Source organism: Primulina huaijiensis, chromosome 2, assembly GCF_012295235.1.
Source record: "Primulina huaijiensis isolate GDHJ02 chromosome 2, ASM1229523v2, whole genome shotgun sequence".
NCBI classification, from domain to species: domain Eukaryota; kingdom Viridiplantae; phylum Streptophyta; class Magnoliopsida; order Lamiales; family Gesneriaceae; genus Primulina; species Primulina huaijiensis.
The window spans coordinates 13,867,169-13,884,143 of NC_133307.1; positions in this window are offsets into that span (position 1 = coordinate 13,867,169).

Consider the following 16,975-nt stretch of genomic DNA (forward strand, 5'->3'; position numbering starts at 1 on the left):
ACATTGTGTACTCCGGCCAGATTCGGCGGAAGAGCAACACGATAAGCTAGCGTCCCAACCAGGTCGAGGATCTCAAATGGTCCGATGAATCTCGGACTGAGCTTTCATTTCTTCCCGAACCGCATGACACCCTTCATAGGTGCTACCTTCACGAAAACATGGTCGCCGATGGCAAACTCTAGATCTCTCCTCTGCTGATCCGCATAACTCTTCTGTCGACTCTGAGCAGTCCTCATCCTATCACGGATCTTGACTACTACATCGGCGGTCTGCTGAATGATCTCCGGACCCAATTCTGATCTCTCCCCTACTTCATCACAGTGAATAGGCGATCTGCACTTGCGATCTTGCAGTGCTTCATACGGAGCCATACCTATAGACGACTAACAACTGTTGTTATAGGTGAACTCTACCAATGGCAAATTCGACTCCCAACTCCCTGAGAAATCAATGACACATGCACGGAGAAGATCCTCCAAAATCTGGATAACCCTTTCTGACTGCCCATCTGTCTGAGGGTGGAAAGCTGTGCTAAACAACAATTTCGTACCCATAGTCGAATGCAAATTCTTCCAAAATGAGGAAGTGAATCTAGGATCTCGGTCAGACACGATCGAAACGAGAATACCATGAAGTCGGACTATCTCCCGGATATACAACTCTGCATACTGAATCATGATGAAAGTCGTCTTAATAGGCAAGAAGTGCGCTGATTTGGTAAGACGATCAACAATCACCCAGATAGCATTTGATCCTCTGGCTGACTTCGGCAAACCGGTCACGAAGTCCATGGTAACATTCTCCCACTTCCACTCAGGAATAGGAAGAGGCTTGAGCATACCTGCTGGTCTCTGATTCTCCGCTTTTACAAGCTGACATGTCAGGCACTCGGATACAAAACGGCTGGGGGGGGTGTTCATGCCGGGCCACCAATACAACAACTGCAGATCTTTGTACATCTTCGTACTCCCAGGGTGAATAGAGTATGGCGACATGTGGGCCTCTGATAAAATATCTGCTCGAATAGAACCACTGCTAGGAACCCACATTCTATCTCGATATCTCACAACACCGTCGCTAACTATATACAAGATACTGCCCTTGGCCTCATCTCTCTGCTTCCATTTGCCAACTGCTCATCTGCTGACTGCCCACTGCGAATACGATCTAGAAGAGAAGACTGAATCGTCAAAGTAGATAGACGGGGAACTCTACCTCGAGGATATGTCTTTAGATCAAACCTCTGCATCTCAAACTGAAGATGTCTCGAAATCGTCCAATGAGCCATCACTGCGACTTTCCTGCTCAATGTATCTGCAACTACATTAGCTTTACCAGGGTGGTAGCTGATGTCACAGTCGTAGTCTTTCACTAGCTCCAACCAATGCCTCTGATGCATATTCAGCTCTTTCTGCGTAAAGAAGTACTTGAGGCTCTTATGGTCGGTAAAGATCTGGCACTTCTCCCCGTACAAATAATGCCTCCAAATCTTTAAGGCAAAAACTATGGCTCCCAGCTCTAGATCGTGAGTAGGGTAGTTCTTCTCATGAGTTTTCAACTGTCGAGAAGCATACACTATCACCTTCCCATGCTGCATCAATACTGCGCCTAGACCGAGCTTCAAAGCATCGGTATACAATACAAACTCACCGGGCCCTGATGGCATGGCCAATACTTGTGCTGAGAAAAGAGCTTGCTTCAAATACTCGAAGCTCTTCTGACACTCTTCGCTCCACACGAATTTAACATTCTGCTTTGTCAACGACGTGAGTGAAACTGCGATAGAGGAGAATCCCTGAATAAACTTCCGATAATATCCTGCTAGCCCAAGAAAACTACGAATCTCAGATGCATTCTGCGGCACAACACAATCTCTGACTGCTGCAACTTTCGCTGGGTCTACCTCAATCCCGCTGTTAGAAACGATGTGGCCCAAAAACGCCACCTTCTCTAACCAGAATTCGCATTTATTGAACTTTGCGAATAACTTATGCTTCTGTAGCGTCTGCAAAACTGCGGTCAGATGTCTGCTGTGCTCCTCTTGATTCTTTGAGTAGAAAAGAATGTCGTCTATGAATACTATCACGAATTGGTCAAGATACGGCTGAACTACGCGATTCATGAGATCCATGAAGATCGCTGGCGCATTCATCAAACCGAACGGCATCACAAGGAATTCGAAGTGGCCATAACGAGTCCTGAAAGCAGTCATGAGAACATCGGCTTCTTTCACCCTCAACTGGTGATAACCGGAACGCAGATCGATCTTTGAGAATACTAAAGCTCCCTGTAACTGATCAAATAAATCCTCAATCCGCGGAAGTGGGTACTTGTTCTTAACTGTAACCCTGTTCAACTCCCGGTAATCAATACAGAGCCTCATCGAACCATCCTTCTTCTTTACAAACAAAACTGGCGCGCCCCATGGTGAAAAACTCGGGCGAATGAACTCCTTGTCAGGAAGTTCTTGAATCTGCTTCTTCAGTTCTGCCATCTCTGTCGGTGCTAATCGGTACGGTGCTTTCGAGATTGGTACCGTACCTAGTATAAGCTCCACCTATCACTCAGGTGGCATACTAGAGACGTCCTCAGGAAAAACGTCTAGAAAGTCCCTAACAATGGGAACATCGGAGGCTGACTGACTGGGTGCCTTGAGAACGGATACAAAAGTCGCTAAAAAAGCCCGACACCCTCTATGCATGAGCTTCCTAACCTTGACACAAGGTATAATGCGCGGTAAAGGAAAGTACCTGTCTGGCTCGAATAAGAACTGCGACATTCCAGGCGGTCGGACTAGAACAGATCTCCGCTGGAAGTCAATCAAAATTCTGTTCCTTAGTAGCCAGTCCATACCCAGAATGATGTCAAACTCGGGCATTGGTAGCACGATAAGATCCGCATAAACGAGATTACCATAAAGTTCGAGGTCTATGTCTCGGATCACATTAGTAGCTGTCATCTCCTCTCCAGACGGCAATACTACTGAGTAGGCTATATCTAGCCCAACAGTCTTGACCTTGAGGAAGTTCTCAAAGACCTCTGAAATGAACGAATGAGTAGCCCCTAAATCTATCAAGGCTTTCGTAGCTGAATCATCTATAAAAATTCTCCTTGAAAGGTTGGATTATCAAGCCGAACCCAATAATCACAAGGACTAAACTTATAGATAGGCGAAGGTCAAAGCTCTTCTAACCTAATCCCCGAAAATGACCCTGATTAGAGCATGCAATCCTATCGTACTTCTAAGTTCAAAATCTTAACCTCGACTCCAAAAAACATCAAAATTCAAATACAAACTTAAAGCTTTAAGATACCTGTCGTGAGCATGGTCTCCGGGTTAGTCTCCGCTGCATGGAGAGCAAAACCTCTGCCATGAGTAGGCAGACTCCCCCGCGGGCACTGCTTCAGCAAGTGGTCCGGACTACCACACTTGTAACACTTCTGTAATGCCCGAGAAATTGATTATCGTAATCTGATATGATTTATTGATGATGAATTGATGTGAGTGTAGTTGGACCACTTCGAGACCAAATTGGTTAAAACATATGAGTTATGTGATTTTCGGGCAGAACCTGTGGCGCCCGAGAGGTAGAAGACGACCGCCCGAGCGCCAATGCATTACAAGAGCATGTTTTGGTCAGAAACGTCTGGCGCCCGAGCGGTAGTTCTTGACCGCCCGAGCGCCAGAGTTCAACAAGAGTATGTGTCGGACAGAAGGTGCCGCGCCCGAGCGGTAAAGATTAACCGCCCGAGCGCCGCCTGAAATATGTGAAAAAAAGGACACGTAGCTTAGACATGCAACTTGATATATATAAGTTGCAATTCATTCATTTCCTCCCAGCAAAAGAAATGATAAGAGCTCCTGGGAAACGACGAGAAATCCTTACGCCTTTTATCTTGTAGATTTGTGATTTACGAAAGATCCGTCCGTCCGATTTTAAATCCGACTTCAGTACCGTGTTTCTATCGACGAGTGCTTCAACTAGACGTAAGTTTTATTGAATTTTGATATGGTTTGAAATTATGGTATTGTCAGAATCGGATAGGATTGATATATGATGTTCTTGGCATGTTGGACATCGTAGAATCGAAGTCAGATTGAGAAACAGGCTGATTATGGAATTTTTATGAATTTTCAGGGTATAGTGATTTATACCAGACAGATTTGAATTGTGACTGCATTATAGATTGTGTTGGATTTTGGTTATGGATTGTAACTGTTATCTGGTAATGTTGTATTGACAGGGATATTGAGATTTTACAGTTATGCCGTGGATTTTGAATTAAATCCAGAATAATCAGATTCAGTGTGGAATTGAAAATGGAATATTGATATTATGATTCTCGATATATCGTTTCAGATTTACAGAGACAGTCTTGAGTTTAGAACTGATATTGCTTCAGAACGAGACTACAAACGGAAGGTATAAGTCAATGTGGTATTGGGAGATCGACTTGAGTTGGTTTAGACTTGAGTTTCCCTAAATCACATACTTTACTTTATTGCATTGATATTTGCATGTATTTGATGGATGTACTTGTTCTCTTGATTTATAGATAGCAGGTATTAGACGAGTAATCTTGTGACAGAAGTGCCTGATAGTGGCGGGATCGCCACGGGCACATTGCGTGATGTCACAAGATAGTGTATTGGCGAAAGTGCCAAAGTCCGTCACCGGATGATTGGCTATCGATGTGGATAGAAGTGTAGCTTCTTCCATTACTGGTGATCGGTACCGGATCAATGTGGATAGAATCGTAACTTCTTCTATTACTGATAATCGATATCATATCGATGTGGATAGAATCAGAGTTTCTTCTATTACTGGTGATCGATACTATATCGATGTGGATAGAATCAGAGCTTCTTCTATTACTGGTGATCGATACCATATCGATGTGAATAGAATCGGAATTTCTTCTATTACTGGTGATCGATATGTAATGCCAACTTCTGGAAACCGGGATCCCTAGACTAGGATTGAGTCTAGTCTGAATTGTACAGTTACGAGCATTGTCGACAGTCTGATATTGATTATGTTTCATATTTTGATACATATTGCTGTTATCTGTTACATGCTTTATATTTGTTTATATGATTGCATGTTTCTTTGATTTATACTGGGATTATATTCTCACCGGAATTATCCGGCTGTTGTCGTGTTTGTATGTGTGCATGACAACAGGTGGGACAGGTTCAGGGTTGAGGAGATGAAGAGAGATCGTGATTAGAGTGGAGGCTCCGGACTTGGATTAGAGATAGGGTTGGACACTTGATATTAACTGTTAAACCTTAGTTGAATAAATGTATGTGATACAGGACTTGTACTTTTATACTGAGATGTATATACGTTTTATTTCACTACGTTCCGCATTTAAAAAAAAAAATTTTAGACCCTGTTTTATAATTTATTAAATAGTCCCAATGATGATTAAGAACATGATTAGCGTCCGGGTCCCCACAACTTCCCTGAGCCATACATACAAACTCCGGCGTGACGGCGCGAGCACTTTGCACAGACTGGGTGCTCAACGGCCCTCGAGCCTGCTGCTGCTGCTGCTGCTGCTGCTGCTGCCCTCTGTTCCTGGGTGGGCCGTGGAAAGGTCTTTATTCTGATGCTGCTGCTGAGGAGGAGGGCGGTGCGGCATCTGGACTGGTCGCTTGCCCTGACGATCCCTCTCAATATCATGCTGATCCTGCTCTGCGGCTAGGGCTCTGGAGACAGCGACCTCATAAGTAGTAGGGCCAGCCACCCTAACATCACGGCGCAAGATCGGCCGTAGACCCTCCATAAAACGCCTCAACTTGGCTCCAGTATCATTCGCGATCAGAGGAACAAAATGGCAACCCCTCTCGAATTTACGGATGAACTCCGTAATAGTCATATCTCTCTACCTCAGGGTCATTAACTCCCTGGTCAACCTGGTGCGCACCTCGTCGGTAAAATATTTGGAGTAGAACATCTCCGTGAAGCGTATCCAGCTCAGAGTAGCCACATTCAAAGCTACGGATGCTCCTTCCCACCATAGGCGTGCGTCTCCTCCCAACAGATAGGTCGCACAACGAACTCTGTCTGCATCCCCAAGCTCTATGAACTCGAAGATAACCTCGAGGGACTTAATCCAGCCCTTAGCGATCATGGGATCTGTCGTCCCTGAGAACTCCTTCGGTCTCATCCTCATGAACCGCTCATAGATTGCCTCGAACCCTGTCGGCCTGGTTGTACAGCATTGTTCCACGCAAACTGTGCGAAGAACTGAGTCATCCCAGCTAGCATCTGGGCATTCAAGTCCGGTGGAAGGGGTGGAGGTAAATCTCTCTCTTGCCTTTGATTCTCACCTTCCTCCTAGCGAGGCTCATCATCTCTCGTGCGCTCAAGAATGCGTCTAGGAGGCATATTGTTCCATACATATAACTCATACGTAACCAACATGCATAATTCCATTTTTTCTTTAAATTTAAATAAATATTGCATAATCATAATCTTGACAATAAACGTTTTATGTAAACTTGCTGGTAAAATACTTTATGCTTTGAACGAAATGCGTAAACGTAAAACATACAGACCGAATACGTGACTTCGTGAGCTTCTCGAGGTCAGTAGTAGTACAACCCTTTACAAGAACATAGGCTCTGATACCAACTGTAAAGGCCCGTATTTCGTACTTGAAAATTTGAGGAAAAATTTAAAATTTTCTCTTTAAATAAATAAAATGCCTCATTCATAAAATATACTGATGAAAAGATCCAATGTTTAAAGTAGCAGCGGAAGTAAATAATGTTTTCAGAATTACAACTTAAAATAATTCGACAAAAAAAAACTGAGTTTGGAATAAAAATAGTAAGTGCTGAAATTGAGGTCCTCGGGTTCCTACTACTGCCGACCCAAGCTAGCTCACTGGTCCCCGCCCTCGGCCCCGACCTCAGCAGTATCTACAACAATCAAGTCTAGTGAGTCTAAAGACTCAGCATGCATATATCGTGAAATAACTAGTAAATATATAATAAAATCGCATGCAACTTAAAATATCGTGTCGTAACGTAAACATGGAAATCGTGTCATGATTAATTATAAATACGTGCATAACTGAAAATCGTACGTAAAATATTTGCTCGATAGAGCCCTGTCATAAAATAGCATATCATAATTTTATGTTGAAAATATGTTCTACACGAGTGGCCCATACGTAACGTAACATAACATAACATGAATCGTCTGATCAGACTAAACCACAGTATACTGGGCGGTAGAGATCATCACAGCCCTTGGACTGGATATCCGTACCCATACATGAACATGAACCGGTCGTAGGTCACCGGGTGAAGTAATAATCCCATAAGCTGCAATCCCATGAACGTGAGGTGGCCACAAGCAATATCGCATATATCTCAAAAATAAACTTTTATATTTTATGCACGTAATATAATTAAATATCCTGTTTTATTTTACCGAATGGGTTGGATCGTTCCTCAGGCTCGCTGCGACCTAATTCTAACATGAAAATATGCAAATGATTTTTCCCTTGAAAATAACTTAGTCATTGAACCCAAACACGGGGCCAACTAGACCAACAACTTAATTTCTAACCATGACTCCGTACCAACCCGAACCAACATCAAACCATCATTTAGTCATGGTCAAAATACGCCTAACATGATGAAATGGTGATCCTAAAATTGAAACTCACGAAATTTGGTGAATGGAGGCCAAAACATGAAACGCTCTTTCGATAGTCACTTTGGCACATTGCACCGTAAATTCTCGTACGACCTTTAAACTTAACCAAATCACAAACGGCCAAAAACATGACCTTCCTAACTCAATAAGGTACTGTCCAGTCCAAGGCTATAGGCTAAAAGCCAACCAAGAACTCGTACGTGACCTCTGAATCGAAGCAAAGCTGCTGTAAAATTCCAGTGGTAGCAGCTGTTGTGCTTCCGTGCTTAGTTCGTGTAACCAGGGCCATTGGGGCTTGAACCACCGGCTAGGGTCTCTTACCAACATCCTAAGGAGTGGCTTTAACCATGGCTAAGGGCACCAGGCCAACCACAATCCACCCAAACACTTAGGACAACACAAAGCTCTAACCTAGAACACAAAGAAAATTCTGTACCATGCGATTGGGATCGCTTGCTGTCATGTGTCGTTCCAGTGGTCATATGATCAACCATGGCTCAATCTAGACATCATGAGGTATTGTGTGAACCATGGCTAAGGGATAAAAAGCCAACCAAGATCCACACAAAACTTCAAGGCCGAAGCTTCACTCGCGCCGGGGCAGAAAAATCGAAGGGGGTACTTGTCTCGTTTTGTTTTAAAACCAATGGGACTATGAACCAAGCCATGAAAGGGCATCTTGGTCACGTCCTAGACATGTGAAGGAGGAGTTCAGACCATGGTTACAGGCCCTAGGCCAATAAAGACCCGAACGCTCCCTTTTGATAGCAAAACAAGAAATCGAGACTCAAAATGGCATTATGGAAGAGTTGCTGTTCTTCCCTTCCTTGAGTGCATGAGGCTTGAACTAATGGACCAACATGATCCTAACACACCCTAGTACGTGCCTAGGTGCAGCCTTGAGCGCCTAGAACGAGCCATACCCTGAAGTCACAAAAACCGTGAAGCACAAAGAAGAGCCAAAAAAATCTGTGCAGAATTTTCGTAAATTGCTGTCAACATTTCAGTTTTTTCTCCATGAATCGTGAACATATAATGTTTTAAAGTAGTTATAGGACTTGATTGAAGAGAAAAGAAAGATACAAACATGCCTGGAAATCGTTTAAGAAAGAAAACGAACACTACGACGAACACGGCGCGGCGGAGACAGAGTCCTCTTTTCTTACTTGTTTTTCTCTCTTATTTTTCCTCTTGCAAGTCACGATTTTTCTTACTGATGAACTCTGAAATTTCGGTGGAATGGTGAAGAGGGAAGGCTAGGAAATGAATGAGGAAGTTGCAAAATAAAAGGGAGATTTGAATGGCTCACAAATCTTTCTATCCTTGAATTGTTTGTTAGATAGGAAATGATATGATATGGTGGGATTGAGGGATGATTTAATGGGATAGGGTGGCCGATTTCTAATTGTCAAATAAGGGTAAGGATATTGCTTAATTATTAATTAGTGGGGATTTAAAATGAAGGAATTATTCTACCAAGAATGGATAAGGAAAAGAATCAAAGAAAATGAGTTGTCAAACTTTTAAATCCTTTGAATTGGGGTGGCCGAATTCTTTTAGATAAATGAGGTGAAATATTGTTTAAATTATGAATTTTAAATCTTTAAAGTTTTATCTACTCATTAGGTATTTTAGTGAATTAAATAAATTAGTTTTGGATGGTAATTATCTTGCATGCATGGCTAATTCTTTTAAATTAAATTATTAACATGATAAGTTATAATTCCTTAAATAAAATAAGCCTAGATTAACTTATCTCAATTGGTCACATATTTTATTTTAGGCTTTTAATTAAATTATTGGATATAAAAGAATTTATTTACTACTTATCTCTAATTAATTAATTAAATTCTTAAACTTTCTTTTACATTAAAATAAATTGTTATTTATCTTAAATGGAATGTTTTATTATCATTAAATTTTTATCTTAAAACTCCAACTCCAGTCCGGCCTCACTATTTAACCGAAAAGATAAAACTAAACTTATGCGATTTAAAATAAATAATCATGACTATCAAATTTAAAAAAAAATGCTTTAAATAATAAAGAAATCATTTTTAATTTAAAATACTAAAAATTATGTATGACTTATGCGTAGTCTGATTTAACGGGTTCTACACTAAGACTCGAGTCAAGGGCTGGGGAAGGAGTCCTAGCCTACTAGGACTCCCACCCGAGATGTATGTGCTTCGCGTTCTTAGTGCAACATCACGCATGGGTTGAGGGGCTTGGTCTGGGGTTGCAGACTGGGCTAGAGGGACTCCTTTGGGTCCTAGGCAGGTGCACTAGAGGTTGGTTCAGGGGTTGGGTCGTCAGCTAGGTCCTAGGCATGTCAAACAAAGTCCTTGTCGCATGGGAGTCTCGGCCGAGAGCTTGCAGCTGGGGTTGTGGCTCACGGTTGGGGATAGGGTCTGGTTCATGGAGTCATGTCAGCCCAGTAGGATCCATAGAAGGGTTAAGAAGGGGCTGGCTTGGGGTGGCTCGGGCTTGGCTCGATGGAATTAAAAGATGGCTCAAGGGTGATCAAGTAGGTTCAAATTGGGGTTTTCTTTGAAAAAAATAAATAAAACAAGGCACACGGGGGTTGAGTCATGGTTCACGAGGGCCAAATAATTATTAAAAAGTCTAAGTTTTAAATTTAGGAATTTAATATTAAAGTTTGGGATTTTTCGGGATTAAAACGCATTAAAAACGAATAATTACGAATTAAATAAAAAGTCTAATATTTAAGCTAAATAAAAATATGGAAAAATTAATGTATACTTAAATAATTATTTGGGACATGTTAGAGTCAATGAAATTAAGAAAAAGTCAAAAACGTGAAATTTTACGTCTAGCGATAAAACGGTAATTTTACACCTGTAAATTAGTAAACGTCATGGCAGTGCTCTGAATGCTGTTTTATATGCTATTATGATTATTTCAAATGTTTAAGGATTTTATATGCAAAAATGTTTATTTTAAAGGTTTATGAAATTTTACAATTTATTTATGGAATGTATCATGGAATGATAAAGTAAAAGATATGTTGCATACTTGTTTTTTAAAAAAATTATATTAAATGCATGATTTTTATAAAATGATGAAAACGTAAAATGTTGAAGGTAGTGAAGTAATTGTGACTATTGAGGATATGAGGTTATGAGGATAAGAATGGGGATATCGTGAAGGAAAAGACCCCAGAGTGAGTCCATTTATGGGAGAAGGCCCTAGAGGGAGCCCGACGATCGTATTTCCATTCGATGAGGATTGACCAAGGCCCAGTTGACCAGTGAGAGTGTTGCTGGTGTCCTCGTCGCCCAGTACTGTGGTTACATGTAGATGAATCTATCGACTTTTTGAGGATGAGGAAAGTCACAATTAACGATCTGAATTCAATAAAAAGGAAAATGTTTTTGATCATGATAAAAGGATACATGTTATGAAATGAGGAAAAGGAAAATGTTGATGTTTATGTTATGCATGTAATGAAAATGTTATTTTTACGTAAAAGTATTTTCACTGTTGCATGTGATTTTATATGTATTATTTGTTATAAAGATTATGGCATATTGAGTCTTTAGACTCACTAGGTGTGATGGATACATGTGAGTTTGATGGAGGTCTTGATGGTTGACTTTGCTAGACTGAAGGTGCATATAACCCGAGGACCAGCGCTTCTACTTTTCCGCACTTATGATTTACGTTTTTGATTTAAGTTAAAGATTTTTAAGAATATTTATTTATGCTTTTGAGAGATTTAGTATGTGCTATATTTTTCAAATTTGTTGCTTTTTAGTTTTTGTATAACATTTGATGATTTCATGTTTTGACTATTTCCTTTGGATTTTCAAATACAAGTTGGTTGATTTATTATTTTAAAATGGTGTAAAATATTTTATAAAAATATTTTTATGTGTGGTTAAGTGCTCGGCCGATTTCATAGTTTTTTTTAAAAAAATTTCTAGTACTTTTAAAGCAATAAGAATGAGAGACGTTTCAGTAAGTGGGCTTTTTATATATTTCTTTGTAAGTTAACCTTTGCATAAGTACTTTCATGACATGCTCGTAACTGTGTCTAATTATTTTGGAAAAATGCTAAACTATCTTTTAAAATCTTGATCGATGTACGATACGTTTTTTCTGTTTTTGATTTTCTTTGATTCTGCTGAGTCCATTCACAATTCTGAAAAGTGCTGTTTGATAAATCAGTTTTTGTTGTACACTGTTACGAATCAAGTTAGATATGGAATCACTATTGTAAATTATGTCTAACCCCCATCTGTGGGGCTATAAAATTGTGTTATGTCTGGCTCCCATCAGTGGATATAAAACTGTGTTCTGGCCTTACCCTTATAGGACTAAAATAAGGGGGACAATTTGACTATGGATAACGAGATGAATAACAGTGTTTCATTTGTTCTGATTTGATATGTTCTGATAAGCTCTGTTTTACATTTCGATTTTGATTTTGTTCTGGTATGATAAGTTGATATGATAAGTTTTGAAAATCTGTTTACATTATGGATTTTAAATCTATCTCTATATGTATTTGTGGTAATCTATCCGCCTCCACTTGCTGAGTGTTTCCCAAAACACCCACCCCCTTACATCTCTTCCCAGATAAGAATGAGGAGCAATTGAATGATGAGGAACATGAAACGTTCTGGGGATGGTGATAAGAATGAAGGACCAAAGACCATCCGTTTACTTTCAGTATTACAATATTTGTATTTCACTTCCAAAACATTATCGATGTAATTTTCATTCCATTGTCATTGTATAAGACAATAATTATTTACGAAAAATTCTGGTTTTTGGCTACGAGGTTTATTGTTATATAACAATACCGGATGTCACCGACGCCTCAGCCCCGGGGCGTGACAAATTTCTTCAAGATAAGGAAAATAGTCTTTCATTTGGAAACAAATTCCTTTAAATATTAAATATCAAATCTAGAATTTAAGAACTCGATATAAAAGAAATTAAAACTCTTATACAAAGTCATATGTATTCCCGTTCTTTTCATCAACGAACTCAGGGTTGGCAAACACATACCACCGACTCAGAGATTTTTCAGTGTAGAACTTAGATGAAAAGGCTTTGCTTAGATCATAGTTTTTTTTTTCATTGTTGTCCAAAATTTCATCAACATCAACCGCAACGTCTTGAATTTCAGCATCATTATAAGCACTATCATCAAATTCTTCATTAGTAGACCTGGAAGATAAAGTGTTGGAGGACTCATGTCTGTTGTCTGCGAATTCCTGTTGTATCTCTGCATCCAATTCATCCTCAGATTCTTCAGGAGCTGATACTGAGGCAGCCCCTTTGTCTTTCTTCAACTTTACCAGAAATTGGGCAAGAGAGACCTCGTCGTCATCAGAAAAAGCGGATTCCTCGAAAAAAGACTGTGCAACAACAGTTTGAGGTTGGGATATTCATCTAGTTAAGAACTCCTGATAGTAGGAGTTGTGGACTTCTTGCGGGCCACAAACTCATAATCTTCATCGTCCTAGTCATCACCATACCTGTATTTGGGGTCAGCTAATGATGGCCTCACGGATGATTCACCCTTGTAACATCTTTTGGACAGAGTGAAGTCGGGATTTTATCTTGCTTGTCAATTTAAATGGCGGACTCAAGGCAGTGGTGGAAACACTGGTTTACCACGGAAAAATCAGGCATATTTTCTAATTAATTCTCAGGTTCACCCAGAAAAATTGTTTCAAGAAGAATAGGAATATCTAGTGCAGAAACAGTCTGCAGGATCAATGTACGGGTCTCCCATTCTGGTGTTGTCACACCAGGGAAAATATCATCCTTATACCCCATTCGCTTCGAATATCAAGAGGGCCAAAACCCTTTCCTATCATTGTTTAAATTTTTTTACTAGAGTGAGGTAAATGTCGGGCAAAGAGAGCATATGAAATCGAATGATATTAGGAAGAAAGTTTGAAGATCTGATGAACTTAAAGATAAAAAAATCAAGAAAATATATAGGGTAAACAATATATTCGTTGAGACAGTAAATAAAAATGACCCTTCATCTCCTAACAAATTTCGTAGAACTTTCCAATGGTAACTTATATTAACAAGCACATTTTAAATTTTTAGAAAAACTATCAGTATAACTAAGGAAATAATCCAGCGTAAATGATTCCCAAAAATAATTTTCAAATTTAAATTGTATGTCGGCTTAACTCCAATAAACCATCAGAGATCGTACATATTTTATTTTTAGCAAATAGGGTTTTTTCACCATATGTTCTTTGTTGAAAAAATGATAACGCCCTGAGTAGAAAATATTTACAGACCTATGTATAATCATGGCCTAATTATGCATAAAAACATAATGGAACATGATAAAAATATGATAAAGTTCATGTGATGTGTTGACTTGTGATGTGTTTAAACCGATGTTGGCAACATCTCCTTACAACACTTTCAATTTCAAAAAGAATTTTTGATTTTCCTGCAAACAGAGCCCATTTACACTTTATTTTTATCCAGAAGTGGTAGCTCTCACAGTAAATGAACAGTCTTTATTTGGAATCTCTTAGGTAGTTTTTTCCATTCTTTTTCTTCTGATACAGAACTAATTCTAATTTTTTTTTAAATTTCTCAATATTCTCAAGTCATTTTTCACATGGGACAATATCATGGAGTACACGAGCATCCCTCAATTATTTCGTGACTTAGTAGAGCAAATCTTATGCCAAATGTGTTGATTGAAATAGAACTAAGAAATTGAAAGCACGTCAAGAAATTAACCAACATAGTACAAACATCACATAGGACAAAATGAATGAAGAATGAATAATGTCTAATGCCCTAAAAATCAATATGCATGTTAGGTGTTATCCTTTGTAATATCCAAGACAACATCTATGAGTGATCAGAATGCACACATGCTGAGAGATTTTCTAAAATTAAAAAATCTCTTGAAATCTAATGCTTTCGTGAATATGTTCGTCAGTTGGTTATTAGTCTCAACAGATTACATACAGATCAAATCTTTCTCTACTAAATCTCGAATAAAATGATGTCTAATGTAAATGTGTTCTATGCGAGAGTGTTGTACAAGATTTTTAGAGATGTCAATTATGATTGAATTATCACAGTATATGATGGGAATCTCATTCTTAAGACCATAGTCTTCTACTATTTGATTCATCCATAAAATTTTAGAACAACAACTCCCAAATGTCACATATTTAGATTTAGCAGTCAAGAGTGAAACACAGTTTTTCTTCCTACTAGACCATCAAACTGAGTTATTTCCAAGGTAGAAACAACATCATGTAGTGCTCTTTCTGTCGTCTAAACCGTCGGCCCAATCGGCATCACTAAATCCTACAAGATTGGTCTTGGTTTCCCTAGTGTACCACAATCCCAGATCCAAAGTTCCTGCTATGTATTGTAAGAAACGTTTCACAGCTTTTAAGTGCGTGATTTTGGGATTTGATTGGTATCTTCAAAACAATGTGGGGACCCGGTGTACAATATCAATATACAACTCAAATAAATACTGGATATACTCAGAACTCAATCTAATTCTGTTTCGACGGCTTTACAGCACAATCTCGATATACCCAGCAATACAATAACAACAGATACCAATCTCAACAACTTATAATCAATCGATAAACACAATCTGATTCAAATCTGTATAATCTCAGTCAATTCAAATCTGAAAAATCATAATAATTTCATACGGTATCCGTTCTTTGATCTGTTTTCGATTATACAATTACTATATTCTGAGGAACAAATAATATCAGTCATATCATGATTTCTTCAATATCATATTTCAAATCATAGTGAAACATAATAAAACTTACATCCTTGTGAAGCCTTTATCAAGAGGAACACAGAACTCAACTGAGATTGAAATTCCAACAATCAGACCTTGAAAAATCAGAATGCTAGTATTCAAAGGAAAACTTGAAATCTCCTCTGTATCTTTCCTCGGTTCTTCTTGTTTCATCTGAAGGCAATGAATGCTTGTTATATATACATCATGCATGGCAAGGATAGGTGGCTCCCTCTTGGTGTAGCACGTCTCGTGCATATGCACGACCATTATCGGCGCATATGCGCGAGACCTATTGTCTTGTCACATAGCATTTCCACTTCTCGCGCATATGCGCGCCCTGTCCCCACGTTTATGCGCGAGACCTACTGTCTCGGCATTTGGAAGTTTCACATGCTAGCGCATATGCGCGCCTCTTCTCGCGCATATGCACGAGGTCTTCTGCCTCGGCACTTGGTACTCGCGCATATGCGCGCATCTCTGCCGCGCATGTGCGCGATACCTACTGGATTCCAAAAATACAATACTCATGCATTGTCAATCCTTCTCTAAGAGTGATCTCTCTATATAAATACATCAATTCATAATCAATAATCTAAGATTAACAGAATAAAAATCTCGGGCATTACACACAAACACATACTAAACATGATATCTAGAAGGCTTGCAATCAAATATACGAGACTTCTAATGATGTTGCGGTACATGGTTTTGTAAATACATTAAGCAAAATCATCTTTGCATAATTTATCACTAAACCCCATGGAGTTCTCATCTGTTTATTGTTATCATGGCAAAATTTCTTCACTAAATTCTTCGAGAAACTTTACTCACATACCATAATCATTTCAAATGTCGAATACTTCAACAAAATTATCAACATGTTTTTTTTGAAGAGGCACAAAAAATTATATCATCCACATAAACTTGACATATGATTATATCATGCTTCAACCTTTGAATGAAAAGAGTTTTATCGATCTCACCATGTTTGAAGTCAATCTCTAGTAGATAATCAGTCAACCTACAATACCAAGAACATGGAGTTTGTTTCAGTCCATACAATGCCTTCTTTATCTTGTAAACATGGTCAAAAGTGACGTGAATCCTCAAATTCTTTTGGTTGAGTCACATAAGTTTCTTCATTCAAAATGTCATTAAAAAACGAATGTTTCATCAAAATCCATTCCATCAACATGTTTATAACATTGAGAAACCAACCAAGCTTTATTTCTAAGACCATTCCCTGATTCAACCGTTTTGTTCTTAAAAATTCATTTTGTTCCAAACATTGACATGTTATGGCCTTGAAGCTAAATCACACGCATCTTTGTGGACAAAATGTTCATGTTCCTCATTCATAACATGAACTCAAAAATCATCTTTTAAAGCTTCATTAATGTTCTTTGGCTCAATGTGTGACACAAATCAGGAGTGTCCTACCTGATAGTATATGAAACTCATGCATACTAATACAATCATCTCTCGGTAGTCAACATTT